General features: G+C 45.8%; 1 long non-coding RNA gene across 1 annotated transcript; it reads right to left on the reverse strand.

The window, feature by feature from the left end:
* Positions 1 to 242: 242 nt before the first annotated feature.
* Positions 243 to 7,185, reverse strand: LOC141744817 (uncharacterized). Its single transcript, XR_012587585.1, has 3 exons — positions 6,641 to 7,185; positions 3,421 to 3,511; positions 243 to 2,611 (listed from the first exon to the last, which is right to left on the reverse strand). It is a non-coding gene; the product is annotated as an uncharacterized LOC141744817 (long non-coding RNA).
* Between the last annotated feature and the right edge of the window lie 9,287 nt (positions 7,186 to 16,472).

The following is a 16,472-nucleotide window of genomic DNA, read 5'->3' on the forward strand; positions in this document are numbered from 1 at the left end:
TGTTTTTTCGTATCTATTGGTAGACAGTTATCTTGAGTACCAGATTAGATGATCCAGCTAATAGCTCACAAATATAGGGAGTGTTCCTCACTCATCACTAGCACTCAGTTAGTTCACCAACTGACTGAATCATTGCTTGTAAGTACTTTTGGATTGATTAGCTCTTGCAGGGTATTTTGAGCTGTTTGAATCAATGTACATTAATTTCTGGGTCTTAAATTGTAAGACATGAGAGTATTGGGCTCACAGAAATGCTTTATTCTATCATATTTTATACTCTTTACATCATATACGTGGCTACTTCTGACCCCTAGCTGGTATGAAACACATATTCCTAAGTATCCATCTCCCATTATACAGGTAATCAAGGCACAATTAGATCACTGACACCTCTATAAAGTTTTCTCTCAGAACTGGAAAGTCAATACAAACTATACCAATTTTCTTTTCCCCTGTTCTACATCAGTTTTTTTAGTCAAAAACTTATTTCTTTAGCATTTACAAAGCTGGGATAAGTTCCCTTTGGCTTGTGTGAGACGATCTGTGCTTGAGAATGTGAAGTCTTTAGTGAACTAACATGCAAAACATCGAATCTGCATTTTCCAGATGCAGACTTTGTGAACAGGGTCACATCCACTATGGTTTCTGTCCAGTATCAGGCATATACGAAGATTTCCTCAGAGCTGGCAGATCTGTAAGGGTCAGGGGTTAGAAGCTACAGTAGCTGGTTTCCCTCCTCTGCCACTGACTCTCCAGTCATCCTCAGGCTTCTCTCGTGCCTCTGGATTCACTGACTGTGTTTATCATTGCCCAACACATGGGAATAAAAATATTTAACAACGTATTCCAAGGGCGTGACAATCTTACAAAACAGCTTGCAAATCTAGAATAAAAGGTACAGAAGAAATAGCAAATGTTATTATTCAGATGTAATTCTATTCTTCTGCAGAATGCAAAGTTACCAGCTGTTGGGCTGGTTTTGTGCAGTTCATCACAGTGTGCTTGCTCTTTTCAAATTGTTCGTCAGTGATTTGATGGAGAAAAATCGTGTCTAACATTGTGGGATTAACGCTGTTAGATTTCCCAAAAGAGAGCTGCACCAAGGAATTTTCTCCCTGGTATGAGAAGACAGATTTGCATGGGTCAAACAATTCACTGTTTTAAAAAGTCTCCTTTAGAACCTTACATGGGTAGCGTGATCCATCCTAGGGCTGTTGCGTTTTTCTGCTCCTGGATTTTCTAGAATTACCAAATCTAGATTTTCTAGAAGTAGCAAAAAGAAACACTTCTATTTTTAAAATCTCAGATAACAGAAGATCGATATGAAATCTGCAGGAATACAATCTTTCACAGTCGTGATACAAGCCTTTTTCAAGAAGTAGTTCAAAAGACACCTTTCAGACCAACTATTAAAACAAATACATTTCAGCTTGGAGATGAAAGTCCATGATTTTTGCCAAGTTTCCCCAAGATTTATCCTGCTGTTCCTATTGTGCTCCAATGAGTGGTTCCGAACATCACGTTTCTTATTGCAGCAGCCTCCAGTGGTGGAAACCGGACAAGACACAATCTGTCCTGGCACACCTTCAGAGCAGGCATCACAATGAACATGCGGTACTGCCACTTCACATGGAACAAGCTGGAGTATTTCATATTAACCAATATTGTGGGCGTTCAAGTAGATTTCACAAAAGCCACAAGAAAATTGCGGATTGGTACCCAAATATTCCCAGTCTGAGTTCTTATTCCAAAGTGTACATGAAACGTGGCCTTGATAATTGCCCTCCTGCTCCTTATGGCAGTAATGCCCACTAATTGCCCCAGCTGGGGCTAGACCTTGCAGACCACAGTTACTGCCATGAACACCATTTTTTGCTAGTGTAGACACTGTCTGTAGCGCAGACAAGGTGGTCCTGTGTTGAAGAATCTAAGTACTGCTAAAGTTTAAAATAGAAAGTTTGGTCCCCGGACAAAGTCCCATAGCAGACAACCAAAGGGACACGTGCGATCCAGAGCAGCTGATGAGTGGGAAAAGTGCCATTAAAAGATAATTGTCTAATTAAGTGATTTAAGACTTCTGTAACATATGAACAGATGAAATCGAAGACCTGCAAGTGCCATTGAAGATTAGTGACTGTGGTGGCTCGGCAGCTATGAAAGTGAAGGATTTCATGTACATATGAAGGAGCACATCTGCCTTCTTGCTGGCTGCTGCTATTCTCAGCTCCCGGGAGGTCCTGCCGGTGCTCACTCCTGGGGGCTTGCGATGAACTTCAGCAGTTTAAATATTAGTCAAGTGGGATGTTCAAAGTCACATAAGGGATTTACAGGCCCAAACTCCATTAATTTCAGAAGGAACTGAATGCTCCAAAACCTTAGAGACCGTCAAGCATTTTACTCTGATTTCCATGCTTAAAATTTCCTTTCAAGGAAAGCTTTTGGTAAGAAACGCCGCAGGGGAAAGCACTGATTTGCAGCTGTTGCTGGAGAGAACTGATTGCTACAAGCAATGAGTACATGAGTTTTCTTTGTGGTTTCTTGTTAGTCCTGTGTCCTGTTTTTGTAGAGGTGATTTTTGTATCGATTTTGGGCTCTCCGTTTCAGGTGACAGCTGTAAGGTGGGGTGAAGAAGGATGATATGTGCAAAATGTGCTAGCAGAAGCCAAGGGATAAAAGTTTTAAATCACTTGCCTATGACAAGCAGATGGACTCTGTGGCTAAGGTTTACTGACTCTCCAACGCAGCAATTTATCACTTTCGGCCATTCTCCCTCTCTGCTTCCTTTCCCCAGATAAAGTGCCGCTAGCACAAGCTCACACACATTTTTTTGTTACTTGTGGACACAAGACACTGCCATTACCTTCAGGTGTTTATCTTAATGATTGAAGGAGCACAAATGTTCAAACTTCAGATTTTATTTCAGCGTATTCTAAACTTGGGAATTAGCCAGGTCAGTGACACTTGCCATTGAGCTGCCAGGTCAGTCATAAGAGATTTTACAGGAATTTACTGGGACCGTCGCACTTTTGCCAGTCCCATTGCAGATGCAGAGAGATGACTCCCACGTGACACAGGTCTTTCTGAAGTGCTGTAAAGTCTATCACACTGAAGAGACTCACCGGGGGGCTCCTACATTACAGCTCTGCACAAATCATTCTGAAGCTCATCGGTCTGCTCAGCAGTGCCGTGCCTTCCCTCCAACCCCCCGGCCCCTCTCCGGGGTGATCTCACCTCTGCACTCAGGGATAGAGCCTTATCGGCACCGGCAATCACAAGAGCCTCGCTAGAGGTCACAGCTTTCACATGATTCAATTAGGTGGGTTTTAATATTCTACAGAAGAGCAAACTTTAGATGCGGTTTGTAGCATTCATTAACCTTAGCAGGCAGGTACTGTAAAGTCCCGGTGACAGTAAACTCACCTCCTGCCCTCTTCCTTGTCCAGGTGGCAAGAAACCCGCTCCCACATCTTTCCCCTCAGGGTCCTTTCATTTGGTGCTTTCGGATCGTTCCCTGCAATATTGAAAGAAAAAAAAATATACCCCTCCTTTCTTCATAAAACACCTAAACAGGGATTTATTATGGAACAGATAGTAATTATTTTCTTGGTCATCTTTCTGCCACACAAGCTCTTTTGCAGGAAAAAGGGTTCAAGGTTCCTCCAATGTCCTGGGCTGTTTGCAGAGTTCTCTGCGTGGGCAATTACAGTCCTTGGACACGTCAGTTCAGTGGCCAAGCCAGGAAGGTAACCCGAGTGCCTAACTCCTGAACAAGCAGGGAGAAAAAAACCTTGTAGTCATTCAGGACAGAGGGTATGAGGGTCAGTAGGAGGGATGCACTCCCAGCGTGACGTCCGACAGCGCCGTGGCCTGGCACCGGGCAGAGATCTGACCCGGCGACTCTCGCCCGCGGTCTGCTGCTGGGAAGCAGCGCAGGGACTCCTGCAGCCTGGCCGACTGCAGGGACACTCCTCAGGTGTTCCTGAGGGGAGGCTAGAGGGGAATAAAGCGATGAAAGAACAATTTCTGAATTCACACCTTGATTTTTAAAAGAAAGCCTAATTCCTTTCTAAATCTGGCAGCAGGTAATAACGCTGCTTTATGTAAGCAAAAGCATAAGATCCTCCAGGTTTACAGAGTCACGGTAGGGCCTGCCGAAGGGGAATTAGGAGGGACTGTTCCCGCACACACAAAGCTATCACACGCAGGGCACATCCACGCTGCCCAAGTCCCACCACTGAGCGAGAGCTGGTTCCTATTGCGCTTCTTTTGACTGAGTGAGTCTCTCTTCCTAGCATTGCCTAAATCCTCCTCTGTTGCAGAAGTAAAGGATAATATTGGCATTGGCTTTAAAATATTCCTGCAGCAATCTGGGACAGCGTGTGATCCTGTGCTCCCCCCCTCCTCCCCCAGCTCGGAGGCAGCCTATGAGAAGATTTGACTATCAGAAACAATAAACTTCACAATAGATTTCGCTATCAGAAACAATAAAGAATAAAATTCACATCTATATAGACCACCAAAAAGCCTATTCCGTGCTAAATATCTCTTTCACATACACTGACAGGCACCCCAGCACCTACTCCAAAGGATCAGCTGCAGGGCAGGAATAACAGTTAAAAGAGTGGGAGATACAGTAGTAAAATAGGTAAAATCTCAAGTGCCATATGGAAATGGAAATAGAGCTCTCCTGCATATATATACTTATGAAAGGAAGGAGATAATCTAGTTAATGAGAGTTGTGAACCCATTGCAAGCTGGTGGGAGGAAATGCATGTCTGCTTCCCTGGGCAGGAGCAACTCACGCAAACGCTAACGAGCCTTTGAAACTCATTGCGTCATTTGATGCCACAGCGCTGAGGGATACAGAAGATCGCGCAATAAAAGCTCTCCTGTGTTTCAGCCCGTGTTCTCAACCATGAGCCTGGAGATCTGGGAATAAACTTCCCCTTTGAGGGAGCTATTTAACTGTGGGGTTTCTGGGACTTGCGTCTTAGCACAAGCCCCTGGCAGCTGTCGGAGGCAGGATGACACAGACCAGATTTTCTTCCAGCAGGACAAATCCTACATTTCTATACTTCACAGAAACTAAACAGTTGTGTTGAGAGTTATGGTTATTAACTGGACAATGCCATGGATAATTCGCTTTGTTTCAGCTCTTCTGAGCAAATGAACATCCCGGGCTCTTGCCCTTCTTCTGGAAACCAGAATCCCCCCCAACCACTTTGGAGAGGTACTCTGCAGAATTAAAATCCTCCCCAGGGAGATTTTGTAGGTACAGTAACACCGTTTAAAGATCCCTGCCAGCTAGCTCGTGTCATTCCAAATCCTTCTGGAAATATTTAAAACAAGCAGACTGGAGAGGCTGACGTAAGGGAAATATGAGAGCTGGGCAAGTATAAAAGTATGCGGTAACCTTTCTGACAGTCCTAGGAGCGTGGCGATTATCTGAGTCAAGAATCAATTTCTAAAGCAGCAGAAACAGCAAGCTTTCTCTTTAATTTGTGATAAGCAGAAATAAAGCTATAAAGAAGCTGTGTTAACAAATTTATAATATGGTCTATAAAAAATTCCCTAACAAAAGTGTATTAAAAACGTATTTAGTAAAGTGTTGTGGTGGAGGTTCAACGGAATGAATCCAAGAGCTGGAGCAGAGCCTACCGTGTTTTTATGAATCCATAAAATGTTTAAAGGATCTCATGAGCAAGACCCTAAGAAACCAAATTTGAAGCCCGAAGCAAATTTTTTCACAGTTCATATATAAAAACAGAACCGGAGGTTTTTATATGATAATGCTGACACATTAATTATAGGGGGAACTGATAACGTTAAACACAAAAAAGGGGGAAAAAAATGAAAAAACATTTGCTGGGTACTATGAGGAGTACATATATACTTTCTGTTATTTTACCTAGAGGCAAAACTAATTGAAACAAAGACAAATGGTGAAGTCACTGCTGAAATCATACTTCATCTCACTGGAAACTAATAGTGCTCTTCCAAGACTCCTTTAGATGAGGACAAAGTTATAACTTTATCACAGTGCTCCCAGCGCTGTGTTCTGCCGTGAGTGCCATTTGTTTCTTTGCAGAGTCCCGCCGTACCCCTCCTTTTCCTGACTGGAAAGGCACGAGGAAAAGCCCACGGGGAATGCAAGATTGGTGTTTATTTGCTAATTATGTAGTATTGCCTTACACACAACAAACTAACAAAAAACCTTCCCGAGATACATAGATCCTACAGAGGATGATCACAGAGAAATCTGCCTAATAATTAACTTCGGTTTTGCTTATTTAGACAAGTAGCGTTAGTTTTCCTGTACAGATATTGTGTGTAGGGAAACAACCGGTGTAAAATGAAATGCATTAAAACAGCGTCAACCCTCTTATTTCACAGAGCCAATCACCGATTGGGTTATCGCACCAAGAACACAGCAAATTCATTGAACCGGGACCATTAAAATAAATTCACTTCCACCTCCTTCCTTCTTAATCAATCTTCATGTAGTGCGCCTTGCATAAGCTAATAACAGATTCATTGCAGCCATGCTGTAACTGATTGCTAAACTTTGCATATTTTACTGATGTATATTAAGAGGTAGTACTGAGACTCTCAGGATTAACAGCTCTACGCTTTGAATTACCTTTCATTTCCATTCAAAGTCCATGCAATTCTCTACAAGGGCTCTTCAAAAGAAGTTCTGCAGGAAACAAAGACAGATTAAAACTCAGCGGGGGTGAATTCATATGTGCTGAAGAAAGGAATTAAAATAAGAAAAACCAGTTCCACTTTTACATTTTCAAAAAGCAGAACAATCATGACCTTATAATGATCATAATTCTTACAGCAACACAAACCTTAGTGTCTCAGAGGCTGTTCGTGTCTCTTAATTTGTTTAAGTATGGCGTAGAGAACTGAAAAAAAAACATTGATACCACAGGTCTGCTCCTATTCCCAATAGAAAACTGAGAGGAAGAAGAAGGAAAAAAAAAAAAAAAAAAAAAAAAAAAAAGAATAATTTAGGTTGGGAGTGTCCTCCGGAAGTCAGGTGGTCCAACACCACCCCCACCTCCAAGAAGGGCCAGCTCAGCTTAGGGCAGGTTGCTCAGCACCTTTTCTAGTTGGATATTTGACACCTCCAAGGACAGAAGTTCAACAGCCCCTCTGAGCCCCTCCTGCAGGGTTTCACTGCCCACACTGAGGATTTGAGGATTTTTTCCTGGGATCTAACAGGAATTTCCTTTGTTGCAGCTTGTGTCTGTTGCCTCTTGAAAGCAGGCTAGAGCAAGCCTTTGTCTTGGGGTAGGGTGGGAGCAAAATTGGGCATGTTTTTCCAGATGTGTCCTATTAAGGGCTGGGTAGAGGGGAATAATCACCTGTGCTGAAGCTAACGCAGCTTAGGTGCAGTTGGCCGTTACGACCTGGGCAAGCAGCGTGGGTGATTGAGCAGCTTGATGCCCACCAGGCAATGGAGGTCCTTTTCTGTAACTGATTTCTATATAAAAGGCTAGTTAGTGTCGCTAAGACAAAAATAACAGCTCTAGCACATCTTCTGTACTTACTGAAATTTTAGTACCTTCCAAGATTGCTTTGGCGTATCTGGTACACCAAAAAAGAAGAAAAAAAAAAATCCCTAAATTTTCCAACACAAACAATTTTTTGCACTGTACTTTACTTTTCTTCTGGTCTGCAGTTGTCTTATTAGAAACCATAGATCCAGAGTGGCTTTAGAAGACAGACATGGGGAAGTCCATCTGGAGAAACAATTCATCGAGTGTCTTTCTCAGGCATTTGAAAGAGAAAATGAGGATAATTTTAGTAGGAGATGAGAAATTTGAGTAAATAACTGGTGCCTCTCTGCACTTATTAAGTGCCAGTCTCCACTTTGATTTAAACTTTTTAATGAACTGGTGTCCCAACTCAAATTCTTCAGCTGGGTGTGGTATGTAATTTAGGTAGCACCTGGTATGTAATTGGCAGCAGTTTGCTCTTTGCTCGTCTCTTTGGGTGAGCCTCTGTGATCCTAATGACCAGGAAGAATCTTGAAAATCCTTCCCGAACAAGCAGTGTCTCCTGTGCACTGATACTACATTGGCAGCCCTTTAAATCACTCTGTTCTGCTGTCTAACGAGGTTTCCACATCCTGCCTGGCCTCCTTGTCCTGCTCCCAGCTCCGTGCTCCTCCATGGAGCTCCCTTAACCCCTGTGCTCCTGTGGCACCTCCATCCTTCTGGTCCAGCCCTCTCTTCCAGTAGTTCCAGTGTCATCCATCAATAGTTTTCTAGGGCTGGGAGAGAGGGTGAGGATTTTATCAGCATTCTTCTTTTCTAAAACCCGAATCTTAGATAAACTTTACCCAGGGAGACAAGATTTTCCCTCAAAGCAAGAGGAGAGACACAGAGAGGATATGGAAATAGAGGTTCTCATGTAGCCCTTCATTATCCAACTCTACTTTTTTGCAAGGGTGGAAAGATACAGTCCAGTCACTCAAATTTTTCTCCTGCCCAGAAGTTTCAAGTGGGTGTCATGTTCTTATTCACTGAGCTGGTGTCATTTAATGCTGTCTCAAATTGTTAAGCAGCTTCTGGATGCTCTCTTCTGATGGATGAGGCAATTCTCCCTTTACGTAATTCAGAGGAGCCACATGAGACTTAATTAATATTTATAAAGCATTCAGGATGCTCAGTTGAAAAGGGTGATGATATAGAAGCTCTACAAAAACACTTACAATTTTTCAAATTCTCTGATGCTGCAGGTCAAGTTAAAGACTCATTTTTTTCCCCTTCATTTTGCTGCAGCAATTCTGTCCCCTGTGGGTTCTCAGAAGCCAGTAACACCGGGAATTTAAAAAGAGAGGATAACCTATTTATACTTGTAAAGGATAGCACCCCATGAACAACAAAGCCAACGAAATGTTATTTCCTGTGAATTTGTGTCCTGTCTCCTCTAACCACCGCCCCGTCGTACATCTCCCCGCAGCCCTTCCCTCTCCCCTGGGGCACACGGCGGTGCGCGCAGCGGCTGGTCCGAGCCCGGCCGCTCAGCTGGCGCACACCGTTCAGCCACGCGGCGGCTGCGTCTTGAACAGCGAACGAGTTGAACCGCGTGGTGATGATATTACAGCTTGTTATTGCATCTGCAATTACTCTGACTTTGCGCGAGTTGGTTGAAACTGTCTGGGAAAAAAAAGGCAGACGTGCCAGATGTCTGAAGAACCTCATTTCTTTAAATTGCCAAGCACAGCCCCGAGCAGAGCAGACCGGACTGGGGCTCTCGAGCGCTCTCCATGATGTCTAGTTTCTACTCTTGCAAACAGCTACTGGTGCCGGCAAAGAATTAAAAAAAACCTGCTTAACTGAGGCTGGAGCAGAGTGGCAACCATCCCACCCTGCTGCAGGGCAGTACCAAAGAGATGCCATAGGGATCACAGTGACAACAGCAAAGGCACCGGACTGGAAAGGATGTGTTACAGCTGGCAAACAAAAGCACCAGTTAGAGGAACATCATAGCCCATAGGGAAACGTGCGTGTTTATTTTTTCAGGTCTCATCTAGCACGCAGAGGAAAATTATAGAGAAAGAGAGTGTTTGGGTGTGTTTGTATCTCCACTCAACCGTTACGGGAAAGGGAAATCATCCAGAGCACAGATTTGTTTAATGTGGAATGATTTAATGGCATATGGCGTAATTCAGGGAGTAACCTGAGGCGATCTCCTCCCGCAGCATCCTGGCAGTGCGGTACTGCCATCCCCCGCAGGCCGGGCTCCGCAAGGATGCGGCCCCTCTCCCCTCCTGCTGCCTGATCCAAAGGCTGCTCCCACCCCTGGTGGGGAGCTGGGGGGTGGCGAAGCAGCTGCTCCTAAGACGGTTAGAAGTTTTCTTTCTTAACGTGCAATGCCTACAACTGCTTCCCAGAGGCATTCAAATGATGGCGTCCCTGCTCTGTATCAATTCAAGGGATCGCTAGGACCGAGCTCCTGGACGCCAAGCCTCGGCACCACGCTCCGATGGAAGCGCTGGCATGTGCGGCCCCATCTTGCCTTCCCTTTCCTCCCTGGTGCCAGCTCCAGTGTGTTCCTGGTCCAGTGCTGGGCTACTTCAGCGCTGGCGGCTGGCAGCCAAGTCTCTGCTGTTGTGGTTTGCTGGGTTTTTGCACACCCATCAAACCCCTCCTCTCACCCTCCTCCGTCTCTCTCCCCAGAACGCCCCTCTCCCACTGCGCCCACAAAAGCAGGCTGGCCGTCGCCTGAGAGCCCTGCCTGCTCCCCCACCAGTATCACCCTGCTCTTGGGGACTGGTGTCACCGCGAGCCAGCCGCCAGCCTGCCGAGCTGCTGGTGGCTCTGCCACCGCTTGGCATCTCCCGCCGGGCTGCGCCGCGCAGCAGCCAGTCTTCAGCCACAGCACGCCTGACGTTTGTGTCCCTCTTTTCGCTGCTGGGATGCATTTAGCCCACCCTGAAGAAGCTTCAGAGCTGTAAAAGGCCTTTAATCCTGAATTTCATCCATATCGCCCATCATGCTCAATGCCCAGTCAGGTTACGGAGCGAGAACCTCTGGCAGGAGCAGCGGGGAGAGCTGGAGCACAGAGGGAGAGGGCAGATGCTTGGAGCCGGGGGCGAGCGGTGGTTTGACCCCGCTGGCGTTAGCCGTAGCCTCGGCTGCAGCACTGCCGGCTGGCGGGTGAGCACCGGGAGCTGCCATCCCGGGTGCTCGAAAAGCTGCTGGATGTGAGAATAACGGAGTGAGAGGAAAAGGAATGTAGGAAAGCAAAAGGGAAATGTTTGCTGCAACAAGATAAGCCTGAAGTGAATCATTCGGGGAAAGATTAGCGGATACAAGGGCAGTTGTGAGTTTTACAGCTGCCCTCCAGTGGCTGCGTTACTATCCATAAATCTCCTCCGGGCTTGGTTAGCTAATATTTCAGATGTGGAAGAAATCCTTTTAGAGCTTCCCTTGCGCCAGAGTGACCACTTCTCTCACCAGCAGTTTAAGACAGAGGAATTGATTCCTTGTAATTTTGAATAAAGGAACCAAATCCTGATGCCGAACAGTTTGGTCGCAGAATAACAAAAAAAGTATTGCTACTAAAACCATCAGCAGGCCAGGCTGCAGAGGACAGGCACAGGGAGTTAAATGCAACTTCTTCCATGCGTTCTCAGAGCACGCCTTTGGCTTCATGATTTCTGGGTTTCACCACCATGCTGCTTCTCGCTGTTAAACCGTCCCCAGCTCTCTTTTCCCCGGTGCAGGCCGGGGGGTGAGCTCTGCCCCGCACAGCAGCTGGGAGGGTCCTGTCGGTGTTGCTTCATCCCCCACACCTCACTTTTTGGGCTAGTTGGAAATCGCTTCAATTGCCACACAAACCTAAAGCCTTAAGGGTAAGAGGCCCTCAAAAATACTGGTGTGAGGTGTTCCCGCTCTCCTTTCAACCTTTCTTCATTATTATTTCTGTCGCCGGCTTGGCTCCCTCCACCATGCTGACAGTGGCCAGTGCTGCTTTGCCAGGAGCCGGATCAGGACTTCAATCCACCTGAAAAATAACCCAGAAGTAAAGGGGATGGAGGTGGAGGAAGCTGTGGAATTTCATTCAGCTGCGCTCCCAGCAAAGCCTCAGACCAGACACCCAGGAACAGGGGACACGGGCGTCTGGGAAGAACTGAGCAAAGACAGGGAAGGGGAAAGGGCAGGGTTTGTCAGCATCAATGCTGTTGTCAAGAAATGCACGCGAACCTCATCTCCTGGCCTCCACTAGCCATCTGGACAACGGGACAGAGGTGCTCAGCAGACACCGGCCACCTCCCTGTCCAGAGCCCGCACCTACGCGCTGTGCAGTCGAGTGAACTGCACCAACCCCCTGCCCTGAAGGACGTCTTAAACCCTGGGGACTTCTCAGTTTTTATTTAGGGCGGGTTCAAATTTGCTTTGCACTGGTGCATCAGGAGGTTTTTGAGTAAAAACCACTGAGGGCTGATGAGTTAGGCTGTTCACTGGTGTTTTAACGGCTCTTCTTCCTGGGACACTTGAGTTCAGAAGGTTATCTTCACAAGGAGAGGCCTGCAGAGTATTTTAAAATTAAATTAATGCTTGTAATGCTTTGCAGAATATTTAGGAGATGTAGTGATGCTGTGAGGACACTTTGTACCCACATTCAGACAAGATCTTGGAGTTGCCCTCCAGCATCAGAGGAAGGTTTTCATCTAAAGGGGTTTTCATCTAAGGTTTTCATCTAAGCTCAGCTGGCAGCGCTGCCAGGCTCTCCCAAACACCCCGAGGACACAGCCTCTCCTTTTCACCTGCCCTGCAGAAGACAATTCTCTGCCTCCCACAGCTGTAGAGGGGCAATGGGGTGTGAGGGTGGGGGGACCTGACATGGGTCTGCAGCCCAGAAGTCAGGTCTGGCATCTGGGACACTTCCAAACTGAGGCATGCTCAGGTCTGGACTTGGAGTGATGGCTTCGTGTTTTTTAAAATGCTCATCCAGACCAGAAGTTGCAGGAGGAAGGTGAGGTGAAGAACTTCTCTCCTAATGCAAATTTTCTCTTGAAGCAGCCCAAACACTGCTCTGTGCCCACAGGCGTTGAAGATGGTCTCTCAAGGTGGTGGCGTTTGTGTCAGGTGCCAAACACAGCCTGACTCCTGCAACTATAAAAATCAATCACAGCAACAGATGATATCAGCTCCAAAAGAAGTGCTTTCCATGTTAAGCAAATATTGCATCTGGCTGCCGAGGAAATGATGTTTTGTTTCTAATGGACAGCCTGGGGGCTGAGGTGTGGGAATGGTGCAGGCCCTCTGCGGGAATCGCAGCTGTAGATGAAACTCCACCACCATCTACTGGACACAGTGAAGATGGAGCTGGGCTCCTCTGTGTTTGTTTGCTAGCGAAAAGACAAAATCCCTCTAAAGAAAAAGGTTAAACCCCTCTAAAGAAAAAGGTTAAAAGTGTCAGGGCCAAAGTCCTTACCTCCCTGTTCTCCAGCCGCTGGGAATTTTTCTACACGTGGACGTAAGTGGCAACTATGCATCTTCTGAAAGTCTGGTTTTATTTCATTGTAGTGTAACCCTGATAGATCTGAGAGGCAATTCTTATCTCGCCAAGTACAAGTCTGAATGCAAAAGCAGGCAAACAGTGGGGAAAGAGTGTTTTCTTAGGCAGTTCAAACAAAAAACCTTTATGTGGTTTACACAGTAGGGAGCAGTCGGACTCAAGGTTAACCCTCTGTGTGAGACTGAATTGGGAGAAAGAAATCACTGTACCAGAGCCCATGCAGACCGTGGAAATTGCTACAGTCACATAGCAATAACAGGGAGGACGGAATTTTGTGTATTAAAGAAAATCACCCTGAGCTAGTTGGATTGGGAGTCTCACTGCGCCTCCCCTCCCCTCCTTCATCCCTACCTGCTGTGGTGCTGCTGGGTCCCGGCCACCCGTGCCTCCATCCCTGCGGTGGAGCGGCCGAGCAGGTACCACATCTCCTGCTCAGGGGCAGGGATGGGGCAGAGGTGCCCGGCGCAGAGATGCACCTGGCGATGCCAGCACAGCAGGGCACGGCACCCTGCTCATCGGTACCTGTCCATCCTCCAGCTCTGCCTCCAAGACCTGGCCACCTCAGGGCACCACGCCGTCGCTTCCGGGCACCGAAGGGCTTTCTGACAAACTTAGAGCATTGAGTGGTCTTCCCAGGGTGACATCTGGAGACCCTTTCGGAGCCAGGAGCTGAGTCCTGTATCTCCACGTATCAGAGCGACGTCCCTCCAGCGCACAGCCCTCCCAACTCTCCCTTCCCTCTCAGCTCCGCATCTCTTCACGTGACCTACAATAACAATCCCCAAGGAAGTGACCAGGTTATCTCCAGGAGGTCCCGCATACCCAAAATTTCCTGCACCCAACGAACCTTTCAGCTTATCCCAAGTCTGCAGCAGGACCCAACACCCCAGGCTATTGCAACAGCAATGTCTCAAACCTGCTGCATCATTTAGATTTGATTCTTTAATAAATGAAGAAGTGAGGCTTTAATAAGAGATAAGGGAGCCTTGGACTGCCTTGCTCAGACTAGGCTTTTAATGGTTGAAAATGATAGACAAGCTGCTCCAATTTCTTATCTAGCATTTTGCTTTGAATTATTAATAACAAATTTGTACTTAATTTACTTATTTCAGAAAATTAACTACGTGTCACTGGTTCCAACATTTTTCATTTTTACTGCCTTCTGCATCTGCAGATGGATAACTTCATATAAACCCATTAAAAGGGAAAAACAAACACACAACCTCCTGCCCTGGTGCGCCCTCCTCCCTCTCTGGAGTACAGCCAGAAATCCCAGCCTCTAATATTGCTATGCTGCTTTGCTTCAGACTTCCTTAAACTACAGCTCGGGTTAATGATTACAGCTGGTAAAGGGACAGAATTCTCCTTGTATCTAAAGCAGTTTTCCCAGACTCTTGGACAAAGAGAAACAATTTGGGGTAAAAGGGACAGAATCCGCAGCGTTGAGTGGAGAATGGAAGAGTTCTAAACCCTTGAATTAATTCACATTACATCTAAGTATTACTTAAATGTTGACACAGACGTGTCTAAACTTCCCCATTTCCTAGAGACAGGGAACATTGGCTTCCTGTAATGATTTCTTTTGTAGATTTAAAAAATATTGTTCAAGGAATGTAGTATGGCTTCCTCAAATCATGATTTTTTGGCATAGAACATACTATTCTGCCAAGAGCAGCATAGTTTTAAAGTTCATCTCATTGAGTCAGGCTGGTCACTTTCAAAAACAATGAATAACATTTATTAAGGAAAACAAATACTGCTGCATTAATCAAGCTACTCTCCAAAGACAAGAGGAGATGAATGACATTTCAGTGACAGCTGAATGAAACATCACAGACATTTCAAATCCAATGGTTTTGTTGAAAGTATTTATGGAAAATTTTTTGAGAAGAAGCTTGTTCTGCCTTTCGCTTTCAAAACCCCCAAGTGAACAAAGCCACTACTTCAATGCAAAGTCTTTCTTCAGATTTAATTCTTTCACAAGCACCTTGCCAAAATACAGAAGCACAGACAGAAATACACCTGCTTTTTAACACATTGATTTTTAAGGAAACAAGATTTCCTGATAGGAAAAAAAAAAAAAAAGATAAAAAAGATTCATTAATTTTAGCTACCGTGTCTGGGTTTCAAAGGAGCTTATTTTTATATTTTGGGGGGTCTGTTTGAATGAGAAATCTGAGTCACCCAGCCAAAGAGTTGCTGTTAGGAAGGATGATGAGAAGCACCTGGGAACAGGAACAGTCGCGAGGATGACGAGCGTCTAAACTGGTAGCGCAGAAAGAAGAAACTGGGGAAACTGGAGGCTATAACGGAACGGCCAGCCAGAGGGACAAAGGGAGAGAGTTGTGGGCAAAGCTGCTGAATTATGATCCTTAAGTTTAATGGAGGGGAAGTATCAACACTGAAAAAAGGGTTTTTACACCTGACAGGTGCTGGTCTAATTGTCCTTCTCCATCCTGCAGAGACAAGAGGAAGTCTGAGTCCAAAAGGTGCCCAGCACCACTGCTAAAATCAGGCTTCGGCTAAACTTAGAGACCTCGTATATTAACGCAGCCATAAGGTGAGCCGGTAAAACCTTCCACAGACAGGCAAACCGCGTCACTGGGGAACAAACCCAGTCCATCAGCCCTTCCCTAGCCTCATCCGAAGGAGGACAATAAATGAAAGGCGAGCCATTTGTTTTGTAGACACGCTCCAACTAAACCTACGCTAACAAAACCTCTCAGGTACCGATTACCCGGCAGCCATCACACAGTACTGAGCCCAAAGAGGTTGCTTAAGTATTTTGGGGGCATCCTGGAAAGTCTTCCGAAGAAAAAGCTTTATGGTAAAACAGCGCCACTGACAATTCTGTGGCATTTATAAATGTTGTTGTTTTCTTTGCACAGATACGATCACTGGAGCCTGAACTCCTGAGGTAACGCAATAGTCAAGGCGGCAGTAAACCCGAAACTCAGGAAATACCACTTGGCTTCCAGCACTTCCAAAGCAGGGTCAGAGTTAAACTGTAATCTGTTAACAGATTACAGGGTTAATTTGTAATTTGTTATTGTGATCTGCCAAGAGCCGTCTGGAAGGTGAAAATGCCGGGGGCAGGATCCATCACCCATTTTGCAGTCACCGGGGGTTTTACTCCTGGCAGAGGTACGAGGGTCCTACACATCTCTCCGTGAAAACGCTCACACAACACTCAAGACGCAGAGCAGAGGCACGGTGATGTTATCCAGCTTCTTCTCTGTTCCTTTCCTGATCCTGGTACTCCATGTGCTTTTTCACACTCAACACACATTTTTTTTACAGAATAACCTTAGTAAAGCCCTCATATATTTTATTCCTGAGCACTTGTAGGAACAAGAAGCATAATTTACATTAGAGCTGTTTCTGATCTCAGAACTCGGGGATGAAGAGCCAGCACATCAAGTCAACGC

Source organism: Larus michahellis, chromosome 6, assembly GCF_964199755.1.
Source record: "Larus michahellis chromosome 6, bLarMic1.1, whole genome shotgun sequence".
NCBI lineage: Eukaryota > Metazoa > Chordata > Aves > Charadriiformes > Laridae > Larus > Larus michahellis.